This window comes from Protopterus annectens, chromosome 7.part0, assembly GCF_019279795.1.
Source record: "Protopterus annectens isolate FY-2018-M chromosome 7.part0, PAN1.0, whole genome shotgun sequence".
Lineage (NCBI taxonomy): Eukaryota > Metazoa > Chordata > Ceratodontiformes > Protopteridae > Protopterus > Protopterus annectens.
Window position 1 is genome coordinate 274,252,502 of NC_056739.1, and position 25,354 is coordinate 274,277,855.

A 25,354-nucleotide genomic window follows, 5' to 3' on the forward strand; every position below is an offset into this window, starting at 1 on the left:
TTCATAGAATTCTTAAATGACAGCAGTGAATATTTAAAATTCACACATTCTTACAATAATAAGGGATTACCCTATTTAGACACCTTCATTCAACATCAGTCAGGTAAATTTACTTCTTCCATACATAGAAAGGAAACGTTGTCCAATAATTATTTACAGTATACCAGCTGTCATCCAGAGAAACTGAAAAACAATATATTCAAAGGTCAGTGCGTTCGTGCTTCCCGCATGACATCTGACACTGACTCATTGCATACTGAATTAAAGTATATCAAGGAGTTATTCACTCAGAGAGGCTATCCTATTGCTATGATGGATTCCACTATTCAATACATTTTACAATACAGGAATTCTAGATATTTTCCTCTATTAGGGAGCAATTGCCAATCTACATCCTAGGAGATCACTATACGTCATGACTTAGACCACAAGGAGACCGACACTAGTCAAAATTCCTTCCATGGAACATATATTTTACAGTTTAATTTGGCTGTCAGTCACATCAAAAAGATTTCAAACCATTTTTGGTATATTATTTCTAAGGACGCCCAACTGAGTAAAGTATTGGGAGACAAACTCCAGTTTACATACAAGATGGGTACTAATATCAAACAGTTAGTCGAAAGTGGAACTAAGGGAAGGAATAACTGTAATAACAATAATAAAAAAATGAATCCTAGCAAAATGAATCCTAAATGTGGTACTTGCAATCAATGCAAATATATGTCCGAAGAAAATATTATTTATTTGAAAAATGGACACAAAAGTGTAGTAAAAAGAAATTGTAATACCAAGATGGTAGTATATTTAAGTATTTGCCAACAATGCCCATGTTTTTATGTAGGAAAAATGGAAAGAAATATAAAGAAAAGGATTTATGATCATACATACTGCATAAGAACTAAGGACAAGAACAACGCATTTTATAGACACATAGACAGGGAAGGGAACAGCCATAATTTCAAATTCATGATACTTGAAGTAATTAATTATGATCCCAAAGGAGGGGATATTAAAAGTCTGCTCAGTTACAAAGAAATCTGGTGGCAAATTTATTTAGACTCCACAACGCCACTGGGTTTAAATGATTATATATCAATTAAACCACTGTTACATTTTAAAGAAAAAATATTTTAAATAACATTTTTAACATTTTATCATGACAAAGTAAGTTGAACATGTATAAGAATTAGACAATGATCATGCACTATATTTGGGTATACATATGCTAAGCAATTTTCTGTACATGTAAAGCGTTTCTACATTCACGCAATTTTGATATATTAATTTATGGTTATTTCTATGTATTGTCATGCATCTTTATGCTTTGTTATGTATTTACACATATATATATATATATATTTTTTTTTTGATGTGTATCAATACTAGGCTTATGATAAATAGAGAGTGAAACACTATCAATTATATGTACAATCATATACATTAAGTTATAAATTCATATTTATATACTATATTATTCAATATTACACATGAATTATTGTATATAGTGGTATTTATTTATTTACTTATTCATTAATTGACAGGCTATTTTTATATAACTTTTTAATATTGATACAAATGGAAAGAATTAATTATTTATAATTAATTATTTATATTTATATTTATATTTATATTTATATTTATGGACATATATATATTTTTTAGCTTATGTATTATTTAAATTACAAATTATAATATAAGGGCACTGAAATTAATTATAATTATTTATTTATATAAGCGTCCAGCAATTGTACCATAAGAATTCATATGCATTTCAATGAAGATATGTACGCATCTTAGAGAAATTACATGCGCATCTTCACAATACACATACGCATTTTAAATAACAACTGCGCCTTTAAATTTTCAAATATGTGTTTGGTTTAGGCGCCAAAAAAGTTTTAAATTGTTGAATATGAACTAATAGTTCAGTTCTGATGAAGCCCAGATGACACCGGGTGAAAGCGCTTAACTGATCCTGGAACTTTTGTTTCGCATTTTTATCGCATTTTTCTTGCTTTTTGTTCATTTGTATATCCAACAGCAGTTATTTGGATTTTCTGTCGTATTAAAGTTAAGATCTGGTTTACCGTATCATCCTTGCCAGCTGTGATTTGTTTCAAACGGAGTGAAGACACTCATTGGTGAACTCTATTTTCATTTTGCAGTTATCAGTTTGGACTTTCAGTTGTTTAGATATAAATTAGTAATAGAAAATAAAAATAAAAATGTCTAATTCTACAATTTTTATTATAAACAGGAATATGATCTTGGAAGAATTTTTTTGTGAATGAAACATATAGAAACATTTTAGATTTGGGTTATTTTTACTATACCTTTAAGAATTTTTTGGGAGTCATAAATGGGTGGGCTCTTCTAGTTTTTAAATATTCTGAACAAGTCCCCTAAATGTGATTCAGGGACGATGAATAAACTGTGGTTTTGCTCTTACTTTTTATTTTCACTGAAAACATTCAGATTAAAAGTCAAATTACTTACTCCATTTCTGTGTTTTTCTAAGCTTATGTTTTGTTGTTTTCCTGGTTTTTAGTAGTCCCAAGTGAACACCATTTTTTTCACCTACTTCCTTTTACTTAGCCACTCTGACATACTTTGTATTGCTAGGTATTTTATACTATGCATTTCTAATTCACTATTTGCATTTTGAATTTTATTTTGATTCTCTTTGAAATATAAACCTTATAAATTCTAATTCCTGTTGTGAATAGTTGTGTAACCATTTTGCAGGTCTCAGTTGTATTGTGCATAATTATCACAGCTGGACTGAGACCTGAGAAGATCTATTAAGATCAGTGTTCTACCCCATTTACCAAATACTTAAAAATAGTTCTTCCTTTGCCCATGCTTTTCTATTCTCCTTCCCTAATTTTCACTTGCAACCTTGTTCTCATTTCTTTCTTGTAAGGACTTAATCACTACTACAATAATACCTTCTGCAAATCTACTGTCATTACTTTTGTGGATCAGCCAACTTCAGCTTTTGCTAAAGACAAGGAAAATATTTCAGGGATGAACTTTTAGGCTGTGTTATATGCTGTTCTTTATCTCCTATATTAATATAGCTTATACTCTGCTATGTACTCTGGGCAATTGTTAAGTCCATTCACCACAACAAATTAAGCTAAGTCCTATATTTTGCTCTATCAGCTTAACCTATATATGCAGTAGTTAAACCTTGCAAATGATTACTGCAACAATGAACAACATTAAGCAATCTTGACTGTGCTAATTATTAAAGTTTTGTATATCAGTATTGGTCTGAAGGAATGTCTAGTGAGTCAGTTGTAAACCTGAAATAATGCCTTCCTTTGTACTAATAATGTAGTTTGATTTTATACTGAGATTCTTATAATACAAAATTGCAATTACAGTAAAGCAGTAGTGATAAAATGAAATAAGCTGCTTAAAATTCTTAACATAAATCATGACAACGATAGCAATATAGACTATGCGTGTGCTTAACTGTGTAGGTGCCATAAGCAATGAGATTATCAGGAACTAGACTGTTAAGGTTACGTAATGCACAATCACAAATTGCTTAGCATGTTCGTCACTGTACTGTACATCAAGTGCATTGAGTGTAAATGTTTCAACATTTACATGAGAGAAAAACATATCATTCTCCTTTCTTCAGAATGTCATAAACTTTCTTAATTATTATTTCCTGGTGGGATGCCTGAACAGTATTACCAGTACTTGCTTTGCATTAGTTTTCTAGAAGTTAATTCACTAGATCATCACTCTTACAGTATAAATAATGTCACATTCCAGTAGAATATTCAATAGTATAATCAGATGCTAAGCAATATAGATGTTGTTAGATATCCAGCCATTTCCCCATTATATTTTAGTTCTAATATAACAAGTCATGAAACTGTAATGGCAAAAGAAAATATTACATTTTAAGAGCAATCGAGAACAAAGCCACTGCATTGTATGTCAATTTTTAGTTAGACTGCTGTATGACATTCCAGTTTCATGATGGCTAGTAAAGATTTAAATGCAGTAAACATAAAATGGTGCAAGTCAAAAAAGGCAATGATGTATAACCAAATTAAAGTGGTTATAACACCAAACTTAAGCCAAGATGCCACAGCTGCTCTCTCTCACTCTAATGCTATCATCCACATTTTCTCTACTTTAAACAAACTTAAATGTCTCAAACTAAAAAATGGCAGCAAATTTCATAGCTTCAGTCATGACCTTATCAACTCCTCTATTATCTTTCAAAATGATCCTGACTCCAGTCTAAATATTTGGGTTCCTTTTAAGCTACTTGTGATATTTAGGGTAAACAGCTCATATAATTCTACAGTTTCTTAACCTTTCATTTTCACCTGTCAGATTTGTCCCCTAAACTTTGTTTTCTGGTAACAAAATGAGTCAATGCTGTGGCACAGCACTGCAGACAAATTTGGTATGATTCTGACCAAGATCTCTAACATGCCTAAAGCCTGGTGCAGCTCAATTACACAGGCAATTGCTCTAATTATGCTTGCATCTGGTCTGATTTCACAAAAACTTATATCATGAGTTAAATATTGGATCTCAGCCTTTTCAAAACAACATTTGCCCTGCATCTTTAACAATTTGGAGAACTCTTTCCAGATGCACATCATGTGTTTCTTTTCTTTTTCTTTCTTTCTTTCTTTCTTTCTTTCTTTCTTTCTTTCTTTCTTTCTTTCTTTCTTTTTAATCTGCTTGTCATCCATGAAAGCAACAACAATGTCATGGCCTTTCATCAAATTGATCATCTCAGGCTGAAATATTAATAATGATGTCATACCACATGGCAGTTTCTTGAAACAAAAAAAGATCTAGTTGGTGTGATGAATTATGTTAGCTTTTGTCTATCTTTTTCTAGAAATTTCTACCAAAAGCCGCTCAAACCATCTAATGTGTCATCAGCCATCTTAAGTGCAAAGTTTTCAAGGTTGATGGAATAATCATTTACCTTATGACTACATCATTTATCTTTTCTTCAGGTCAACAAGTGTTCATAACTACCAAACACACTTTTACTATGTTTCTGCAGGGGGCAAGCAACCCTGCACCCCCCATGTGAGGGGCTCTGCCCCCCACACTCCACATAAATTAAATATACCAAATTAAATATACCAATTCTAAGATCGCACTACAATATAGGAAAAGGTTAATTTCCTAATGCCACTGTTTCAAGCCCCCCTGCAGAAATGTAGTAAAACGTGTGTTTGGTAGTTTGGTGTTGTTATATGTGGAGGGAATGTTATTTTTTGTGATTTGTAGTGTTAGATATTATGAAATTCAATGTTATGGGTTTAGATGTTTTGGGTTTTAGATGTTCTGGTCTCAATGTTATGAAATTAGATGTTATAGGTTTTAGATATTTTGAAGGGGACCCGGCCTACCACATATGCAGTAGCTTTGCTAAGCTTCTAGTTTATAGACCCAGAGGTCATACTTGAAACCCCTACCAATGTACTTGAGTTTGTCTACAGGGCTACATATTTCTATTTCTGCTTCATGCAATTGCAGGGCTACTTTGAGATACATTTACAAGAAACATGTGATTAACATCAACCCCCAATACCAATACTAAAGCCTGTTAGAGTTTCTGGAGTCTGGAGTTCAGCTTGCCAGTTTGATTCAATGTGTGGCATAGCATTCAATGAACCCAGGAAAATGTGTTTGGAATGCTTATTCCAGGTTTACTCTCAGTTGCTAATAACTGCGGTGGTGGTGCTACGGTAGCATTGTCGCCTCACAGTAAGACGTCCTGTTCGATTCTCAGCTAAAGCGTCTTCTGTGTGGAGACATGCGTGAATGGGCATACCTTCGTTGAAGGTTGTGCATCAGAGCTGGCAACTCAGCACGAAAAATCTACTGCCAATCATTAGTGGACCGGAGTTCCGCTGTGGCGACCCTTAACCGGGAAAAGCCGAAAGACACAATGACTCTCAGTTGCTAATAGTTTATCTGGCTTAATTTTATGAAGAGCAAAACATCCATTCTTGTTGCATTTCCTGTACCTTCTGCCTCACTGCTCTGATTCAGCATGACAGAGGTTACATGTTATACATGTCAAGCTTGCATTTGTTCTGCTTCTCAAGCACACTCTTACTGAATTTTCTACCGAATTTGCCATTTTTGTGTGTTTTATCTCGCAGCATCATTTACTGGGTTCATGTCAATATTTTTGTCTCTTTACTATCTTAGTCTCTCTGGTAACCTTTATTACTTTTTACAAAGATAAATTCAAAGTTATATTCATGTCTGACTTTTGACATGTTTCAGTATTAGCATGCCAAATCACATGCCGCAGTTTCCAACCAGTTCATACAAGTGCTTGACAAAAGGTTCATTTCTCTTTCTTTTAGTTTAAACACATCTGTGGGAACACGATCTTTCATGAATCCCTGTTTGGCACAAAATCTTCAGTGAGCTTGCTTAACACTGCCTCATGTTGCACTCTCACCCTCAAAAAATTAAAATGAACTATAAATTGGATATACTTCTTTGCCCACTGCATACAGCATAGGATTTCCTCACCTCCTCTATTCAGTCTTTCAGCATGTCAAAAGCATGTGAACCTACCTACATTATAGCCAGATAAATTTGGCTGTGAAGCTGAATGGTTTTGGTAGGATAAACTTTGTAATCTTTGGTAAGTATTTGGTTATTCATGGCAACAATGCAGATATTTATTAAAATACCCATATAGCAGGTTAAAAACAGTTAGTTTTTGTGAAAATGGGCTATTTTGAGTTTGGTGATGTTCACTGAAGTCTTTAACCAGATACTCTGACCTGAAATGGCATTTTCAGTCTTTTTCCTTTTTTGTTTTTCTTTTTGTTTTTTTTTAAAAGATCCCAAGTCTAGCACAACGTCATAATTGCATCTAAGGTTTCCCAATCATGCTGTTTGACAGTGTTAACAATGTTTACAGACATCAGCACTAGAAAGAATGCCACAAATTCATTAGTATGAAAATTAGCAATACAGCAAAAAGGTTGTTAGTGCATCATCTTTTATAATGAATTCCAGACCAAATGGCACAGACTCTGAGCATTAAAGATACAACCTACAATACATATCCATAGTATGTGCTTATTAAGAGCAGCGCACACCTTTTCTAATCACAGCTTCTAACGTAAGGCAGTCCTTGGCCATAGAGTCCCAAAAGCATCTATCGATGTTTGTGTTTCTCAGAAATGATGAAAGTCCTGTGCAGGAAATATTCTAGTCAATTTGCATGACCATGCAGTTTGTCATTTGTGTAGTGCCAGTTTTTACTCCATGGTGATTCCGATATTGCTTTTGTGTTGAGTTGTACAACCTTCAAGGATAATGACGCTTTTCTGGTTTTGGCAAGAAGTAGCAGCCATACTCTTGTAACCAGGGCTCTGATGAGCCTTGTTTTTTGCTCTTTCTACACTTCTTTGGTGAGGTGCCACAGGAAATCTACATAATCTCCACACACCAGGACAAAAAGTAACAAGAGTAAGACTTTAACACCCATTTTTATAAAGTTTGATGAAGATACATATGGACCATTTAGCAAGAGTCCTGATTCGCAGATAATCTTAAAACAACTTTTGTACTTGTTCGGCCATGCCATACAAACCGATGCTGTGAATAGTTGCAGAAAGTCTAAAGACATGTAAATCATGTAAATTACTGCCGGTAAGATTTGTGAGATTTTTTTGTGAATGTGAAAAGTGCAGTATATACACTTCAGTTTTGTGTTGAAATGTATGTTGCATAACAAATGGCAAGTAGTAATGGCTCAATTACTTTAACATTTGTTTGTACCCGATAAACTCCAATGTTTTTAATTTGGGTTGCCCCTCTTGTGAATGACAATGACAGTGGTTCAGTTTGCAATGGACAGTGATTCTTCCATTTTCTGTTATTGAAAGCTTTTGGTAACACTTATAAGCCAAGTCTTGAAGGAGACTGGTGGTTTCTTATATGCACATATGTCACAGATCAAGGAATTGCCATTGAAAACATCTGCAGGTGTCCGGTTTTCTGTAGTTCTTACATTTTGCAACAATTTGGTCATTATCTAGTCAAATTAATTATATCCTTCTATCTTCACAGTCATCCATTTTGTGAAATGATACAGTAGTACAAGGAAGGAAGCAATCAGATGCCACAGTAAAGTATCAGCCTATCATTTTGCAAAGTACATTTTAAAAAATTAAATTTCCATATAATTCAACATAAATCCTTCTTTAGAACTGTTAAATGTCACTGCTGAAATCCGCATATATGTGCATTTTCTACATATTCTACTTTTACATACAGAAGCTACACATGCTGACATGCATTAATTATACAGATTCTGTTTGAGTAGCACATCAGTACGGATCAATGCAACTTCTAAATGTATTTATTTAATTCATTTATTTATTTAACATTTGTTTACCAAGAAAGTCCAACTTGGAATGAGCCAATTTTCAGTGGATGCGCTGGGAGAAACGCTCCAGACGCATGTCTTTGTATTAGAAGAAACCATGCAAAAGTACCATTAAGACAAGCTACTTTTCTAGATGTCATGCAATAACAGATTTTAGCCTTCAGTGTTGTACTTTGCTGATTTCTTAATTTCAATTGACTTGGCAGAGTCTTGAATGTAGCTCCTATTCAGCAAATTTAACTCTATTAATGATTCATCAAGAGTTGTGGTTGTTGCATCTAGTATTAATTTCTTTTCCAAAGTGAGCATGTTCGAGAACAGAGAACATTGTGAGTAGTAAGAGTCTGTCATACTGAAGATCCTCATAGCTTTTTTTGCTTCATTCCATATTGGTATTAATTTAAGACAAAGGGCAAAATATGTTTCTAATATTCCAGTGTGTGTGTGTGTGTGTGTGTGTGTGTGTGTGTGTGTGTGTGTGTGTGTGTGTGTGTGCCTGCTATGCCAGCTTGGTTCTACTGCACAGAACAAATCTTTTCATCCTTTAATGCTCAAAGCTGTTTGCTCAAGTACATAAAGGATCAGATTGAAACAAATATCTTTGTCTAGGGTGGACTTACCTTATTAATTGCATGCCAATGCAATTGCAACAAAGGGATGCTGAATATATTGCTCTTTTTGCTGGATACACTGATCTCAGAAAAAGAAAACCACAAAGTGATCTACACTAGCAAAAAGGTCAGAGGGAGAGTTCAGCAAAGCTGCTCTGTGCAGATGATGTGACAGTAAAATCAGACTCTATACAGGAATTTCACAAATGATATAAAGCACACAGGCCAAAACTGAGTATAGGCAAGCTGAGGAAGCCTGAGGTGATGGAAATGAAGTGTCTCAGATGAGTAGTAGATGTATATCATGAGATATATGATAAAATGAGGACTTAAGTGTAGAAGCCAAAGTAGTCCCAACTGTACAGACATTGAAGAAGAACAGATTATGGTGTTTTGTGACCTGGACAGGAAAACAGAAAACAATTGGATAAAGTAGTTCTGAGAGAGAGAGAGAGAGAGAGAGACAGAGACAGAGGAAGAAAGCAAGAGGATACTAAGATGTCCAGTAAAAAGGTGGAAGGATTGAATGAGAGATGACCTGCTAAAGGTGGACATGAAGGTAGGACAGTCCCTCTGAATCATGAGAGGGTGGTGACAGTTGGTGAGAAACCAAGATCACATGTAAAATGAGAAAAGAAAAAGGATCTCATGAGGTGGTCTTGTAGATACACATATTTACATGTGTGTGGATCTACCTTGATTTAGCAAAGTTTCAAAAGTTTGAACCACATATGGCCGAGACCATATGATCAAAGTTTTGAAACTTTGAACACCTTGAACTGAGATTGCTGTACAGCGCAGAATGGGAGATTTACCATTTTCCTCACTGTAGTGTGATCTTAGATTTGGTATATTTAAGTAGCAGGGGGTGTGGGGGGTGAAGGGGGGCTTGCCCCCCTGCAAAAACCTAAAGGTAAAGTTTTTTGTTTTTGTAAGGTGTTTTTGTTGTGTTTGCAAAGCTTCAAAACTTCGATCATATGGTCTCAGCCATATGAGTTTAGAAGTTTTGAAATTTCAATAAAACAATATAGACCCATGTATATACACACACATATATTTGTATACACATATATTAATTTTATTTTTATTTAACATTTGTTAACCAGGAAAGTCCGACTTGGAATGAAGCCAATTTTCAGCGGAAGCCTGGGGAGAAACATGCCACATGCATGTCTTTTAATCTGGGAGGAAACCGGAGCACCCAGAGGAAACCCACACAAATGCAGAGATGACATGCAGACTCCTCACAGAAGTCACACCAGTTGAGAATTGAACCGGAGAACCTCTTGCTGTGAGATGACAACACTGCCACTGCACCACTGTGCCGTCCAATATATATATATATATATATATATATATATATATATATATATATATATAATATATTTATGCATGGATACATCATATAAACATATACACACACACATACACACATTTATATATATATATATATATATATATATATATATATATATATATATATATATATATTTGAATGCAGAAAATAAAAATAATGCTTAACATCAGGATCTAGATATGCAATGTCAGAAGGATATATTTCCCTAAGAACAAGATGCATGATTAAGGTGGGAGGCAAAAAATATAAGAAATGCAAAAAAAGATTATACTACAACTTTGAAACCAGAAATAAACAAGGTGGCCAAACAAATTAAACACAGTGTGAGACAAGCTCAAGAAAAAATTGAAGAAAATTTATATAAAGATATTCAACTTAATAGGAAACCATTACATACATGCATGTGATTTGGAAGGAGTAAAGACATAACAGATTAATAGATATATTTACAAAATCTTAAGCAAAAAAGTTGTTCTAGTGACATCCAGGTAAACTTAGATACTGAAATCAAATTACCACACACAATTTCCCTTGAGAGCACACAGGGAGCACTCTCCAGTCCTGTGGCAGGGTTTCCCTCTCTCTCTCCAGGCCCCAAATAAGATACCCCACTGACACAGCTATACAGTTAACTCCTTATCCGGGTGTTCCAAGCCAAGTCTTCTACCACCGTCTCTGTGAAATCAGTGCGCTCAGTGTCTCTGTTCCAAGTAACTGACACACATACTCTTTGAGATTTGATTTTTACACACACACACACACACACACACACACACACACACACACACACACACACACACACACACACACACACACACCTGGGAAGGGCTGGCACAGATTTACCAGCTATGGTCCCCGCCTAGACTATAAGGTAGATTCGCTGCCACCAGCCATCTAATTTAAGGCTCTTACCAGGGTGCCCTGTTATACTGAGTGAAATTAATACTGGATTCATAGAGTCATAATTAGTACTAGGCTAATTGCCCTTTTGGACCATTTTAAGCTTAGTCAATTACCCCATGTGAGAATCAAACCCTGTACATTTTGTCTGTAAAGTAAATGCTTTAACCATTTTGCCAACCTTCCAGATAATACTAATACCAATGGTAATGTTGACTGAACAGGAAGACTTTCAGGAGCAGCCACAGTGTCACCAAATAAATATAAGCACTCACAAAGGTTAAAATATTCTCTGAAATACCAGCCACAATGAAAAGTTTAAATATATTTAATAATAAATAATCAAAGAACATGCAAATACTAAATATCTGTTTACAATAAACACCAGAGTTTCAATCACAGGTAATATTAAAAATAACACAGATGGAAATGTTCACACAGAAACAGAAAAACAATACTTAACTAATCTCACTATATTTTCCTGACTGAACTAAAGAATTACTGTCCCCTAGTTCACTTACTAAAGCAAAGCAAGTTGTGTGTGAGTGGTCCTTCTTTGTTAGGTCTCACAAACAAACTGCTGAGAGCTGAGAGGCAGCTCTCACTAATACCTAAATATAATTTCAGTGCTGGCTACAGAATAACATCACATCTGGTCTTCTGAGTCAGGTTCCCACACTAAACCCTTTACAAGAAACTGAACCAGAATCTAGCACATATATTATAATACACACACATACAGCTCTGCTAAGATGTGTTACAGCATCTGGAAGCTGTAAAACAATTTTAACACTTCCACTCTTCCTCCACAGTTACTAAGCCAGCCTTATCACAGACATTTTAAATCTGGTTGCAGTCAGAACTCTGAGGTATAGTCTTTATGGCTTAAATAGAAAAAAAGTGGAACTGCATCAAAGAAAACACTTGTAAATCCAATAAAGATGTGCAAAACACGGAGCGGAGAACCAGCCGAGGTATATTCCAATGTTTTAATGAATCCACACAAATGAACACAAAAACATCTACATGAATGCCTTCACTCCATTTACATGCGTTTTCATCTTGTTACTCTAGACTTCATCAGATGACCTGTAAATACATCTGTTACTGATATTTATATTAAGTTTCATTAACAAAAGCCAATGATACTAAATAATCTGTATTTAAAACCACCAATGGGCTTGCAATTAAACCAAATGCAAAATTCAGTGTCATTATATCACTTAAAACTTTCATCCTTCCTCAAATGTTAAAAACATAAACTATAAAACCACAATGAATCAAATGTTATGTATAAAATATTAATACACAGTATTTAAAATATTGAAAAATATTAAAAATGTTAAGAAATACATTAAATACATTATGGCTTAAACCAGGTAATATAATTTCAGACTATTTTTCAAAGCTAGCTGGACTGAGATTAACATCTTCTCTTCCAGTATCCTATGTTATAATATATTAATTTCAACAGTTACAATACAGTCTGACATACAAGTGTATTTCTTTTCTGTCCAGCAGATCGACTGTTGTTACATTTTTAACACAAGCAAGTTTACAAATACATTTTTTCAACACAAGCATATGTACAAATCAGTTTGATATACAAATGACATATAATTTTTTTACAAAGCTCCAGCTAGCTATGCTAGCATATGTTACACATCCACTGCCTTACTTCTCCTGGTATAGCTGTCAATACCTCACATCATCACACTAGGTATAGGTATTGATGTACTCCTGCTAAGATGGATAGCTGTATGGTCTGCAAATAGGCCATGGCAAGTATCATACAACTGGACAGGTAAAATTTGTGGTTGCAGTCTAGTTGTCCCACAAGGCTCTGTTCTTGGCCCACACTTCTTTACATTACATCTTTCAGATCTATCTTTTCATATGAGGTGTCCTATAGCCTGTATTTAGATAACTTGAAATTGGGTAAACTGATTACATATGTTACAGATAAGGCATGTCTGCGAAAAAATTTGACTAAATTGCCCATTTGGGCACAGGAGAATAATTTGCTGATGAATACATCAAAAACTAAGCATATGAGATTTGGGAGACATAAACTGAAAGGTGAATATTTAATACAGCACACATTGATTGAAACTGTAGATTTATTTTATGACCTGGGTATAGGAGTAGATCCAGCTTTGAGTTTTTCTAATCATATCAACCAGTTGGATAATGACAGTTATAGAACTATAGGTTCTGTAAAAAGATTTATAAAATCTAGGAAATCAGAAATTATGAAGTAATTGTTTGTTAGTTACATTCGACCCAAGATTGAGTATGGAATAACAATATGGAAACCTTTTAAGAAAATATGCATGAGTAAACTGGAAAGAGTACAGAAGAAATAGGGTCTATATTATATCATCGAACGCTTAAAAAAGCGAACGCTGATTGATCGACCTAATTTAAGCGAAAGCTTACAATCTCGAACTGTCAGATCAGTGATTTTTTTCCCAGGGAAAAAAATTGCTGATCCAAAACACATACACACAACACAAACACATCAAACAAACAGAAATCCACACACATACACCTAAAATCTGATACCTAACCCTACACTAAGCTATGCACACATCACTAACTACCCACTTACCTTAACCCAAACCCTAACCCTAAGGTCCGTCACTATCGCACACTCACCTCACCCGCTCCCTAACCCTAACTCACTTAAATCCACCCTAAACCTCATGTCCACTCAATCACACACACACCTAACCTGAACCCTAACCCTAACTCACCTAAATCACCCTAACACTCACATCCACACAATCGCACACTTATCTGAATCCGACCGGTAACTTTCCACCATAACACTGAAAATACCGAAGCAACAGAAATGGACAACCGAATTCTTTCCCTAGAAAAAGTTTCGCGAAAATAAGTTCGATCAATCAGCGTTCGCTTTTTTAAGCATTCGAGGATATAATATAGACCCAAGAAATATACCAAGGGCATCCATGAATATGAAAATATGAAAGTCTAAAATATCTGAACTTGTATAGCATCTCATAGATATTTAAGAGGAGACCTTATTGAGATATATAGGGCATTTGGAGACAACTACTTCTGGGAATGTTTCAGATTATCAAAAAGTACCAGGGAATCATCAGACAACCTATGAAGGAATAAGAAGTGTATTAATTGCTTCTCTGAGAGAGCAGCTGATGCATGGAATAGACTACCAAATTACATTAAAGCAAGCACTAGTTTAGATATTTTTAAGAATAGCCTGGACACTTATGGGAACATTGGTAATTTGGCAGGCTGGAAGTGCATTATTGCCTATGCTTGAAATATTTGTATGTATGTATGTTTAAAGGCCACAAATTTCCCATATAAATATAAACCAAACTCCATCTAATAGAAAATGATTTTACAAACTCAGTAATGGGTTTTAGGGATCATATTTACTGATCATGGTCCTTTTACCTAAATATTATAGGACCAACAGTAAAACCCTTAAAGAACAGTATTACTAAAACTAAGGGGCAGGTTCCAAAAGACATGCTAACAGTTTAAGTGACTTACTCCAGTGGAAGGCCTATTTATGAAGCAGACTTGCACAAGAGAAATTCACTTACCATGAACATGTTTTTGGAATCTGGACTTAGTCTAGCAATGTTTTAACATGCCCCCAAACACCCCTGTTTCTTTGATACTTAAGTATTCTAACTCTTAAGTTTATAGAGCCTTCTGGAAAGGAAGTACTTTGTTCTTCCAATCACCTTTTCACTCTGTCAGTACCTTCCAATAGTTTGGATATAAAGCAAAGTAAATGGGTAAGGTATGTGTTTTTCCGGGGTATTTTGTTTATCCCTTTGCACACGGAACATGTATTACTCATCAAATTGCAGTAACATTCCATTCAATGAAGTTTATAAATCATTAGGTAATAACCACAACAAATCCCACAGTGAGATGAAGGAATTCTGGGGAAATTCCATCTGCTGCAGACTTCTGTTTTTCTTTTCCTTTCTGAAGTAATTTTCCCACCAACTCTTTACTGCCATTCGTTAGTCAGAAAGACTGGAAAGATTGCAGCAATCAGACTAAATCCATATAAGGTCCAACTTAGGAGTCCTGCAGTAACTGGACATGCAGAATTCTTCGACCACCCCTGTCAGTTGTAGTTTGGCAGATAGGTATGTATTATTTTTTAAATGAGATTATGACAAGAGTGGTCACTGTCTGCCAGAACAGATCATTTTATGTTACTGTGTGGAACTTTGCCTTCACCAATCAAGCATGGACAGTGGCTCATTAATCAGTGGTCATTTTTGAAGTTCTGCATTTCTTGGTTAACTTTGTATCAGTTTCAATAACTGTCTTTCATTCCCTGTTTAATAAGAATAATAAACATTTGTTAACCAGGTAGACCCACTGGACACGCAATCCCCTTTCAGGGGTGACACTGAAGCAATAAATGTCTGGTTACATGATTTGCACAAGGTCACACAGAAGGCAAATAAATGCTGAGGGAGTCAACCCCCTTTACCACAGGAATGATAGCGCACAGCCTTAACCCTCTGTGACAACTAGCTTTAGTCATCCATTGATGCATATTACTTCTTGTCCTTTTTAATTTCTTTTGTTTAAGTCAATTGAGAAACTCGTGATGTGTTGAGCATCTGCCTTTGTAACTGTTCTCATTGAGAGCGTATCGATAGCTTTCTTTTGCGTCCTGTACTATCACATGCAGCACCACAGCTGGTTTACTTTGTGTGTAAAAAAATACTTGGGGGTGCTTGCTTAACATAATTGGCATTACTGCAGCTGTTATAATAATCTGTAGTGCAGTCAAAATTTCCAGTAGCCAGAATAAGAATCTTTTTTTTTTTCCAGGCTGGTTGGGTTATAAACTGAGCAATCCTGAATATCAGCTATTTACACCTTTAGTATGGTTATACCTCCAGTTTCACATGAATATAGTCTCATTAGAATAGTTTTGGGTTACCTATTCTGTAGTAGTTTCTACTAATGTCACACAGAGTACAATGAAGGGACAAGCAGCAGCTTTTGGTTGCTTTTCTGTCTGCAGCAGATTACTGAGTCACATTTAAAGTCAGTTGTTTAGAGTACACAACTTGTATATCTCCTCTTGTATCCGTATGGTTGTTATTGTTACTCGTATAAATGATAACACCTCCTGCTTTTTGCAGTTTCCTTTGTCTGTGAGTTCATCCATGTCCACTCAGAATGGTTGCTAGTGCCAAAGTCCTATTTTGGTAACTACCACATAAGGCTTTAGCCAAGTTTCGGATAATATGACTACTTCAGGGTTCTATGAAGTCAAGTCTGATTGAAGTTGAAGGACTTTTATTCCTTAATCCACCTAATGCCAATGTGAATTCATTTGATTCCTTTTTTACAAGCCAGTAAATACCTATAGGAAAGCTCAAGGTCTATTACTGATCTTCTAGTTAAAATCCTTTTGCGTTAGGATGACTGTCGCCTTTTGTTAGGATATTTAAATACCATTTTCTCTATATTTTTTCACAGGTAGAGTATAAAGTTAGTTAATACATGGTGTGATCATTTTAATTTCTTTTTTTAATTTATTCATTTTTTATTTTTACTTTTGTTTCACAGTCCCCTTTTATTTGTTTAGGTTGGTAAGTCAGGTGTGTATACTCAAAGCATTATAGCTTTGTGAGGCTATGTTGCCAACTTACTGTTGTATAGAAGTCAGGTCAGAGTACCAGTTTTAAAGTAATAGCTATAGCCACTGTAGATGATTAATATTAAGCAAGAGCAGGACAAAATGCTTGACATTTTTTATCCTCTGCGCAATAACAAAACAAAAATATGTTTCTGAACTGTTTTTCATTTATGGTATTGCCAGATGCACCCTAGCTAGTCAGCAGTCAAATGCATCAAGGATTTTGTCAACCAAAATTAATTAATTAATTAATTAATTAATTAATTAATTAATTAATTAATTAATTAATTGATTTGCTTATTTATTTATTTGCATGCCTGTGTTTACTGAATCATGTTCTAAGTCAGTACTTATTTCCTTCATTTCATAAATCTTATAACTGCTTTACAGGTAACAGCTTGGAATCTGTCCTTATATTCTGGGCCCAGTGAGAGAAGGAGCAGAGTGCATTGATCCTTGACTGTTTCTGGTTGGAGAGTGAGTGTCTGTGCTTAACAAACCTGATTGGTCTGGTTGTTATTTGAGGCATCTACCAGAAAAAGGCTACAAGGCTACAGACCCTTGTATCATCTGGGACAAGACTGTGGATCACTAAACAGGTTGTGGCCTGCTTTCCAACAGAGTGAAGCTGTGGTGAGACCAGCATTAGTAGTAACCAGGCAGTAGCCATTCATGCGACTCCCCTCGTTTCATCATTCTTGACAAGCTAATTCTTTGTTTTCAGTAAGTACTGCTTAATTTGTTTCTTAACTTCAGAATATATGCCTAAATATTTCATCCTTAAACTTTCAGGGTCTACTTATCAGTTTCTCCTCAAGTGTTGGGCAATGCTCTGTACAGAGTCAGACACCCTGAGTGACATTTTTTCTGTAAAAGCACAATTGAAATTTCTCTGATATCTAGTTGCACACAGGACAACTAGTTTGCAGTGACAAGCACTAGCGACATAGTTGCAAACCAGATACCCTTGACAGTTCTTGATATTCTCACTCCAACTGTCTAATCAATAAAAAAGGGTCTGTTGCCATGGATATGAACTTTCCTACTGCCTCTGTTGCCAGCTTTGTGGATATGGGCATCCTGAGGCAATGTAGAAATTGCCTCATGTTTACTGACAACCAGTTACTTCTCAAACAAACTGATATGGTATGTGAGAGATGTATTTACACAATGTCACTGTTGGCAAAGATCTCACATAAAAGTACTCCTAGTGTCAATAAGGTGTCAGTAGTACACACACTGCACCCATCACACACAGTTCAAAGCAGACATATAGACCCACATAAGCTGAGGTACTTACATGTAACCTTCCTAAACCACAAAGACCTCCTAGACGAAGTACACATAACAAATACCTTCAGCTGCCCCAAATGCACTCCTTAAAACAACATCCTCAAAGAAAAACATCTCATGGAGCTGCTACCTCTAAGCCCATAAGGCAAGTCACCACACAGTCCAACATTCTAGTCATTGGACACTCCATAGTGAGATACACTGATGTCCCTCTCACCAGGATGAGTAAGAAGAATGTTATGTTCAGTTGCTTATCAGAGGCTAGGATCCACCACATTACCACACTATGCATGCACTCAGGTCATTGGACCACAATTACCAATATGACTCAGTCATAGTACATATGGGAGTAAATGACCTGACATGTACCTCCCTAGGCTACATGAAGAGAGGCATCATGGAGCTCTGGGAATATGTGTCTCAGGCTGGTATGAGCCTAGCACTGAATAGCATTTTATTTTCTCCAAGGATGATGCCACAGTACTAACAAAAGATGATTGACGTTAATAATCGGGTTAGTTTCTGGTGTCATTCTAAGGGTGTGCAATATTTGTCAGCATGGAAGGAAATGGTCAACAGACCATGCGGCTTTGCCAGGGATGGTCTGCACCTCACTCCCCCTAGACCTTCGATTATTAGCTAAAACATTGTCTTCCCCATAGTGCTTTTTTTTAGCCAATGCCAAACTGAAAGTACTTCTGACATAGAAAATCAAAACCAATAAAATCTAAAGATATTACTGCTCAGTGCTAGCAGTCTAAACAAAAAACTCCTCACTAAAAGCTCTCTTTACCCTAGAGAATGCTGATGTCTGTGTGGTCATTGAGATATGGTTTAAAGCCACAGAGAGCACACCAACAGTGCAAGGTTATAATGCCTTCCACACATTTAGGCCAGCTACTTCACAGGCAGGGACTAAATGTGGCGGTATCTCTATTTGCATCGAAAATAAATATTCTTCAAGGCTGGTCAAACAAGACAATGCACTTGAGCTGATCCATCTTCAAATCACCATAGGTAAAATCCAATACCACTTCTTTCAAGTTACAGGTCCACCTCTATGACACCGAAAACCCATACCATGTATTTAAACTTATTAGAAACACTAGCCATCCAACCCAATACCATATTCATGGGTGACTTTAATTACGGGAATCCTATACGACACCAAACAAACATGCACAGATATTCCTGGATTTTGTAAACATACACTCCCTGGACCAGATAATCAATACACCAACCAGGGGTGCAACCATACTGGATCTGGCCCTCACTAATATGGGAGAGTGCTGCACACCCCCTACTGTTGTGCCTTCCCTGGCAAGGTCAGACCACAAAATGGTCTCCTTTGAAGTAAAAATAAAACCTGGGCCCCCAGCTAAACCTGGAATATTCAGGAACTATTCTAAGGCTAACCTCCTGCTATTGAGTGATAATCTGGCAAAAGTTCAAGCACCCATAAACCCTGAGAACACTTCTGCCTATGCAAAACTGTTCACAGAAACCCTGTACAAGCATGTTAATAGCTGCATAGACGCATCTGAACCCACCAGGAAGAAATACAGAACTAACTCAGAAAACAGGCCACCCTGCTGGAATCACAAAATCAGTCAGCTGTATAACAAGAGGAAGACAATCATGGCAAAAATAAAGAGGGTCCAGCACCCAGTAGGATAAAAGCACTCTCATCAAACTAAACAAACAGCTCAAAGGACAAACAAAGTCTACAAAGCCAAATTTGAGGTAAGTTTGGCCTCCCCAGGCCAAGGACAACCACAAAGCATTCTTTAGCTATGTCCGCAGCCTCAAAGGCAATGCACAATTGTGTGCAGAGCTCATTGTAAATGGAGCCACCTATACTGAGCCAGAAGATATAGCAAACCTCCTGGCTGATAAATTCAGGTCCAACTTTACTCCTCTTTCCCCCTCAACCTTCCTCAGGAAATATAATCAAATATAACTCCACTTTATATCACTAGGGAACAGGTCCTTAATGCTCTCTCTAAGACCAAGATCAGTGCATGAATGGACCCAGACAATATCCCAGGATGCCTTCTAAATAGCATGAAACACGTGTTATCAGGGTCTCTGGAATTATTGTTTAACTGTAGCCTCCAAACAGGCTTTGTGCCTCATGAATGGAAAAAAGCAACAGTCATCCCTCTGCACAAAGATGTGCCATCTACAGACCCTGGAAACTACAGACCCATAAGACTCACTACTCTTATATGCAAAGCCATGGAAAGAATTATAATGGAGATGATCAATAGAGATATAGTAAACCTCCAGACCTCTGGACCCAACCCAGTTTGGTTTCGTCAAGGGCAGATCATGCCTACTCAACCTGGTGGACTTCTTTGAGAAGGTCACCAAAGCAATGGATGAGGGCAAAATCATTCACACTGCCTACCTTGACATGGCCAAGGCATTTGACACAATATCCCACTCGGGTATTGTTGACAAATGCAAGAGGTTAGGTACAAACCCGTATGTCACCTGGTAGATAGCCAACTGGCTCACAGACAGGACCCAGGAATTTAGAATTGGGGAGTCCACCTATACAAAGAAGCCAGTCACAAGTGGAGTCCATCAGGAATCAGTACTTGAACCACTCCTTTTTGGCATTTACTTCTCAGAAGTCAAGGCCAATGTCAGTGGTCTCTGGCTGACTAATTTTGCAGATGATTGCAAATTAGGAGCTATCATTGAATCTCACACTGACACAAATATTCTCCAGGAATGGCTAACAAAGACAAACCTCTGGTGTCAGAGCATTGGACTAAAATTAAATGCCAAAAAATGCATATTGGTATCCTTTGTGAAGTCATCCATCCCTATCATGGGTGGAAATCATTTATGTTGCTCACTTTATATCAAAAGGTATGGCATCAGTCCAAAGGAAGTCATTGTTCCACTGTATTTGGCATTCATTACATTCATTAGACCCCTGTGATATAAAGAGGACCTGCTGGAGAGATAGAGACTACCCCATCTATGGAATAGGATCCCCATCCATGTTGGTTTGGCACCTATGTCTCTAATGGACACAGGTAACCTGTAAATGGTTCATCTCCAGAACTTGTCAGAGATTTGGGATGCATGGGTCATTTGCCTAGTAAACACTGCTTATTAACTTTGGGGGCTTTTTTCAAATGATAAACTCTTGCACACAAAACATACATGTGTTCTGTGATGCACCTTCCTGATTGCATTAAATTATATTCCTTGTATAATACAGTAAAATTTATTGTTTATATTTCATTGTTTCATCTACAAATAAAGTGCCTGTTGCCTTTGAGGAATAAATTGCCTATATCACATTAAAAAAATGATAAGCTAGTAATATTACAATAGGGAATGGATGGGAAATAAAGGACGGGTTCATAGTTACTAGGTATCTTCGCCAAATAGGACATTCTCAAGATGGCAGCATCCACCCCGTTTACAACACAATACAATATCAGCAATGCATCTACATACTTTGAACCCACAGCCCTTCTACATCAAAAGCAAGTACACTACCTGTTGAGCTATTAACAATGCAAGCAGTCTCACCATAAGCAGCACTAAACTTCTCTTCCCCTGGGCACTAAACTTCTCTTCCCCTGGAGCTCTCAGCTCCTTAAAAAAATCTACTTAATACTCAGCTGTATCTCTCAACTTTGCCACACAAGAAATCTGGAAAAAGCCAAAATGTATTGGGGATGGACAAAAGCCCAAAAACCAGGGACACATTTTAAACATTGCTTGTATAATCTTGGAAAGTTGCTAGAATAAAGTGATGTGTTATCACCATGCATTTCACTACCAGGTCTTGAACCCAGGACCCTGTGCAAAACAGTCAGAGCAACATACCACTATGCCAACTCAGCTGTTGTGTGAAAGAGATGAAGACTGAAACTTAAATGGCTACTATTTAGCCCATTAACACCTATATGCACACTTAGAGTGCAGTGCCTTCCTCTGAGAATAATGCTCTTGCAATCCCCCATGAAGGTTGTCATATGTTTTGCTAGGCAGGGACCAAGATAATGTCCAAATTACTGCTGTCTACAAAACACTTACCCTCTAATAGGTGTCCATAGAGCAGCAGGTCTGAACGCCACCACCCTGCACACCACCATGATGAGCAAACCTGCAATGCCTGCCGACTCCCATGCTGTCCTGCAAAACTTCTCCAGGCCAGAGCTGGTAATCAATCTCAGATCACCTGGTTTGTATCAGGGCTTTTATTCCACAAAACCAATGATCCAGACCTTTAAACACATTAAAATTAACTCATGGATATTTTTTGATTAGATTCTGACATACATACAACATTTGAACACAGATGCCATCCAAGACAAAGTCCAATTCTTTGGTTTGAATCAGCCAAAAAGCCAGATGGTGTACTTGAGATAATTTTTCTTCACTGGAAATCCTAGAGGTTTCTGGCATTTGTATTTTGGCCCTCTAGTCCTAAACATTAAAATATTTCCATTTTAGCATTAGGTTGCAGAGAAATGTTTGGCATCAAAGACAATTACCACAGTAGCTGGATTGTTTTTCACATATCAGAGATGTAGTAGCCCTTTAACACCATTGGTTTCTACACTGATTATAATAAAGTATGTTTTGATGCTTTTTCTCAAATCTTTTTATATGACAGTTCTTTAAATGGAGCAGAGTTTAAATTAAGCATAACACTCATTTAAAAAATGTGACTTTTGAATTGCAATACAAAGACATTTACACAAACTGCCACAATGTTAATGAAAATTCCAGATTAGAATTCTGACAATATTAGGGTAGAATGTTCTGGTAGCATACCCAACACTATAGCAAGCTACTGACTGTAATAGCACTATGGAAGTATATTACAGTAAATAGTGTATGGAAAAATCTATGGCCTGGGTTTGATGATTATATCCCTCTGCTGTTGTATAGTGTTATATTTTAGGTGATGTTGTAATCAAATCACTTCACTAAGCATATACTCTTGGTTCAAAGTTGAAGAGAAACATTGATTCCTAGTGTGTTTATCCATGAAACCTGTAGAGTGTTACAGCCCAGAATACAACATGTACTTACACCAGTCATATGATACAGGCTGAAATTTAGTCCTCAGAATTATTTCATATGCATTGTAATAAGTCAGATGCTTTCCACTGGACTGTGTGCATTTGTCACTATTACATTTATCCATGATACCTCATCAGTATATCATGTTATGCATATGCATATGTATGCATATAAGAAGATGCTAACTATTTGACTGTTGTCCTCACTGATCACATGGTATGTCCCAGTTGGTTTCAGTGTTGCCATTTCTTATATTTTACCATTTTTTTCCCAACCATTGTACTGGTATTGTTTTTAGGAATTGTTGTGGTATGGTTCAGTGTGTATAGAAATATGCAGCATATGTGTAGACCGAGGCTTTTGCTGGTCCCATTTGCACACTTGTTTGTTGACACTGATGTTGAGATGCAGGTCTTCATTGTACAAATCCTGATCTTTACACGATTCCCCTACCCTTACCCCCATACCAGTGGTGGCAATGTATTTCAGACATCTGATAAATCTGCCTGCTCCCTGATCCCTGTAGTGTTCTCTGACATGCATTAAATACACAGCATGTCATACAGTGTCCTGCATGTAGACATTACCACCTTCCTTCATCTTGTGATGACCTTTTACTCTTGTCCTTTCCTGATATTCACCCTTGCATTTTAAGACCTAAGCAAACATGGCAACTAGAGTTTTTCTTAAATATCTTCTTCTTCATCATATGTACAAAAGTCTATTTACCATGTATGCACATTCAAAGATATTCTCAGCTGTATATTTGTTATGCATTTCTGTTGCTCAAGGTCACAATTATTTATTGATCAGAACATGCCATTTTCGTACATAGAAACTTTGCTGTGTATTGCACTTTCTGTTTTGTAGATTAGAACCTTTAATTTTCTCAGAATGTTTGCCATTTTATTGTTAACTATGGAAGTACCTTCAATAACTCATATGATTCCACCAAACTAAACATTTCCAATTTTCATCTAAAATAAACTTGTTTCACTATAATGTTGTTCTAAAGTAAACATTCGCTGTGCCTATTTACATGAGTTAAAGTATTAAATAGAACCTTCAGTATCAGTTCTTATTTTGAGTGCTTCACTACAAAAAAAGTCCTTAACAATTAGTTTGTCCTCAGGCTTTATTTAGCAAGCTATAAATTATATGTGAATAGAATTCTTATTATATGCTCCACCCCATGCATAATTCTACATGCAATTACCAGCAACCACCTTTAATGCATGGTCTCACTCTGTTTCAGACGCCATACTAAGAAGGCTACCTTGTTATTAGAGTATGTTATTTCATTCTTTTATCACTTATATTCATCACACTAGCTCATAGCCCATTATTCTGTGTGGGCAGTATACATCTAACAATAATGGGGGTTTCATGTCTCACTTCCTGAGTACTTGCACTGATCAATTATCTTGTACTCATTAAAAGTAACATAATGATTTTCAGGATTAATATGATTCATGCTGGCATTATAGTTGCAAGAAAAATCTGTGTAGTTAGTGTTTAAAAGCTCTGGGTACCTGTAAGAATGACAGCATTTGTGGGCGGGAGCTGCCTGTGTTAGAATGTTGCTGATGGAATTGGGGAACAGCAAGGAAAGAAGCACACCCTGTATGCATGTTTGGGAAAGAGTGCTGCGAGGGAGTGTGTGTGTGTGTGTGTGTGTGTGTGTGTGTGTGTGTGTGTGTGTGTGTGTGTGTGTGTGTGTGTGTGTGTGTGTGTAAAAGTAGAGCCAAAGAGGTATTTTTTGGCTAATAACTATAAAAAGGTGATTGTATTCTTTACTATTTACATTCAAACACTGTGTTACAAACATAAACATCTAAGACGTGCTGTGAAGGTGTTTAGAAAACAGTCATGTGCATGACTTTCCTTGATTACAGATTTGAGCCATTATGTAAAGCTGTATCTGATAAATTTAAGAAGCTTATGGAATGGTCTTCTAATTAACTTCATCCTGTAGTAAAAGTGATTTACTCCATCTACTTTTCCTTAATGTATGACTCTTAGTAAGTCAGTGT